General features: G+C 38.2%; 1 protein-coding gene and 1 pseudogene across 3 annotated transcripts in view; both read left to right on the forward strand.

The window, feature by feature from the left end:
- Nucleotides 1-4008, forward strand: part of YBEY (ybeY metallopeptidase (putative)) — a 20575-nt gene that overhangs the window by 4624 nt on the left and 11943 nt on the right. The window lies entirely within an intron of this gene.
- Nucleotides 65-1260, forward strand: LOC111727873 (annotated as a pseudogene).

A 4008-nucleotide genomic window follows, 5' to 3' on the forward strand; every position in this document is an offset into this window, starting at 1 on the left:
TCAAAAAAAAAAAAAAAAAAGCAGTATGTTAAACCCACATTAAGTAATGATCATCATAGAGGCCATGGCAATCAGCCCCCCACCCCCGGGGTGGGGGCCATGCCCTTCACTTCAAGGCTATAGTTTTCCTGGTCAAGCCAACGGGAAGAAGAAAGGTGGGTAGAGTCGAGTCTACCCTCTCCCCTCTTAATACAATTCATCAGTGAATTAGAAGTGCTTCTGCAAATTTGTAATTCATTAATGAATATGGATTGGAAAAATTAACACTGAAAATAACAGACTGGCAAATATTTCCACCAAATGCTATGTGACAGCTGCTAGGTGACTTTTTTTTTTTTTTTTTTTTGGCCGGGGCTGGGTTTGAACTGGCCACCTCTGGCATACGGGGCCAATGCCCTACCCTTTTGAGCCACAGGCGCTGCTCTGCTAGGTTACTCTTTATTATGTGAAGTACTCAAGGTGTCCTACATGGTTAGTAGCATCATAAACTGGAGCAGACGATTACGCAGGCTTGCACAGATCCTGGGAAAGTGAAATGGAGGGGTGTGCGTCTAACCTGACGGGTAGGCCAGAAGCTGGAGGAGTTGAAGGGGAGAATCCTGGCTGATAAATCCCTGGCTACTAGAACTGAGTAGGACAGCAGAACTGCCTTGTACTGGGCATGCTCAGCTGGGCATACAGAAATTGTTGAATTCTTGTTGCAACTTGGTGTGCCAATGAATGATAAAGATGATGCGGGTTGGTCTCCTCTTCATGTTGCTGCTTCTGCTGGCCAGGATGAGATTGTGAGAGGCCTTCTGGGAAAAGGTGCTCAAGTGAATGCTGCAAATCAAAATGGATGTACTCCCCTTCATTACGCACCTCCCAAAAACAGGCATGAGATTGCTGTCATGTTACTGGAAGGTGGCTCTAATCCAGATGTCAAGGACCATTGTGAGGCTACAGCAAGCACCATGCAGCAGCCAAAGACACTTACAAGGAGAGAGTGGAAGAAGCAAAACTGCCTGTGATGAGGAGAGAGTGGAAGAAGCAAAACTGCCGTTGTCCCAAGGAGCAAGTATTTACATAGAAAATAAAGAGGAAAAGACACCCGTGCAAGTGGCCAAAGATGGCCTGGGTTTAATACTCAAAAGAATGGTAGAAGTTAAGCAGCTTGGATTGATTCTTAACTTTGTATGTTTTTTTGTTGTCCCCCGTGTCCTGGAAACTAATGTACTTGTGCATAAGGCATCATTAATGAATGATGTTTTCTTACCTTAAAAGTATTACAAACATGTTAACTATTGTTCCTGCTGAGGTACTTATTCTAAGATTATAACTTGCTTTTCAGGCATGGAATAACTGTTGAGATTATTCTGCTGTTGTCATGTAGTATTCTGTATTGAATTTTGGTTAGTTTTGAGTATGTGATTCTGTGGCTGTCATGAGTCTTCAGCACTCTTCCATGCACCTTCTGACCCCCTCTGAAGCAGAATAGTGCAATAGCAACAGGTCAGTTTTGCCAGATGGTTCTAAGTGGATTCTATAATGTTCAGTTGAAACACAGTCTCACTTGTTTTTCAAGCCTCACTCAGGCCTATGCCAAATATTTCTGTTTTTTCAACCATGAAGTTTAAGTTATTTCTGTGACAGAAGGAACACATATGTATTTTAGTGGACCAAATTTTAAGTTGTAGGGCATGCTCTAAAAGATCGAAAAATGATAGCCCATATACCCACATATTTCTTTGATGAAGCTTTTTCCCTCAAAATAACATATGGTTTTGTTTTTTTTAATTGTTGGGGATTCATTGAGGGTATAAGAAACCAGGTTACACTGATTGCATTTGTTAGGTAAAGTCCCTCTTACAATCATGTCTTGCCCCCAAAAGGTGTGGCACACACCAAGACCCCACCCCGCTCCCTCCTTCCCTCTCTCTGCTCTTCCTTTCCCCACCACTCCCTCCTTCTTTCTCTCTCTGCTCTCCCCTTCCCCCACCCACACTGTGTCATTAATTGTCCTCATACCAAAATTGAGTACATAGAATTCATGCTTCTCCATTCTTGTGATGCTTCACTAAGAATAATGTCTCCCACTTTCATCCAGGTTAATACAAAGGATGTAAAGTCTCCATCTTTTTTAGTGGCTGAATAGTATGCCATGGTATAGATATACCACAGCTTGTTAATCCATTCCTGGGTTGGTGGGTATTTAGGCTGTTTCCACATTTTGGTGATTGTAAATTGAGCTGTGATAAAGTGCAAGTGTCCTTACAGTAAAAGGATATTTTTCCTTCTGGGTAGATGCCCAGTAATGGGATTGCAGGATCAAATTGGAGGTCTAGCTTGAGTTCTTTGAGGGTTTTCCATACTTCCTTCCAAAAAGGTTGTATTAGTTTGCAGTCCCACCAGCACTGTAAATGTGTTCCCTTCTCTCCGCGTCCATGCCAGCATTTGCAGTTTTGAGATTTTGTGATGTGGGCCATTCTTGGTGGGGTTAGATGGTATCTCGGGGTGGTTTTGATTTGCATTTCTCTAATAATTAGGGATGATGAGCATTTTTTCATATGTTTGTTAGCCATTTGTCTGTCATCTTTAGAGAAGATTTTATTCATGTCTTTTGCCCATTGATACATATGGGATTGTTGGCTTTTTTCATGTGGATTAATTTGAGTTCTCTATAGATCCTAGTTATCAAGCTTTTGTCTGATTGAAAATATGCAAATATCCTTTCCCATTGTGTAGGTTGTCTATTTGCTTTGGTTGTTGTCTCCTTAGCTGTGCAGAAGCTTTTCAGTTTAATTAAGTCCCATTTGTTTATTTTTGTTGTTGCAATTGCCATAGCAGTCTTCTTCATGAAGTCTTTCCCCAGGCCGATATCTTCCAGTGTTTTTCTTATGCTTTCTTTGAGGATTTTTATTGTTTCATGCCTTAAATTTAAGTCCTTTATCCATCTTGAATCCATTTTTGTGAGTGGAGAAAGGTGTGGGTCCAGTTTCAGTCTTTTACATGTGGATATCCAGTTCTCCAAGCACCATTTGTTGAATAGAGAGTCTTTTCCCCAGTGTTTGTTCTTGTTTGGTTTATCAAAGATTAGGTGGTTGTAAGATGTTAGTTTCGTTTCCTGGTTTTCTATTCAATTCCAAATGTCTATGTCTCTACTTTTGTGCCAGTACCATGCTGTCTTGACCACTATGGCTTTGTAGTATAGACTAAAATTTGGTATGATTATGCCCCCAGCTTTGTTTTTATTACTAAAAACTGCCTTAGTTATACGGGATTTATTCTGGTTCCATACAAAATGCAGAATCATTTTTTCCAAATCTTGAAAGTATGATGTTGGTATTTTAATAGGGATGGCATTGAATAGGTAAGATTGCTTTGGGAAGTGTAGACATTTTAACAATGTTAATTCTTCTCAGGCATGAGCATGGTATGTTCTTCCATTTATTAATATCCTCTACTATTTAGTTTCTTAGGATTTCATAATTTTCTTTATAGAGGTCCTTTACCTTCTCTGTTAGGTATATTCCTAGGTATTTCATTTTCTTTTTTTTTTTTTACTTTCTTTTTTTTAAATTTATTTTTCTTACATATACATGTGTATATTAGGTTTCCACTTTTGCCTTCACAGAATTAAAAGGCTAAATTTAATGACAATAATAATATTTAACATAAGGACTGAGAACAAACCTCATAAAAAATAAAAGAAGATAAATACATTCAGAAAAGAAATCGGACAATTGCTGCAACAAATTACTAAGCAATAATAATAGTAATAATGCAAAGAAAGTAACATTCACATTGTCACATAGAAGTGTGTCTATGATAGAATACTTTGATCAGTTAACTTCTTTTTCTTACTTTGTTTTTTCCAAAGTCTCAAAAAAAATAGACAACTAATATTTATAAATAAAAGATAATTTCAAAAAAACAGATCATGCCAAATCTTATACACAATAGAAAAAGAAATACTTCAAAATCATTCTACTTAATCTGGATACACCTGATATTAAAATTGGAGAAAAT

Source organism: Otolemur garnettii, unplaced genomic scaffold (assembly GCF_000181295.1).
Source record: "Otolemur garnettii isolate 467f Iridium unplaced genomic scaffold, OtoGar3 scaffold00128, whole genome shotgun sequence".
Taxonomy (NCBI): domain Eukaryota; kingdom Metazoa; phylum Chordata; class Mammalia; order Primates; family Galagidae; genus Otolemur; species Otolemur garnettii.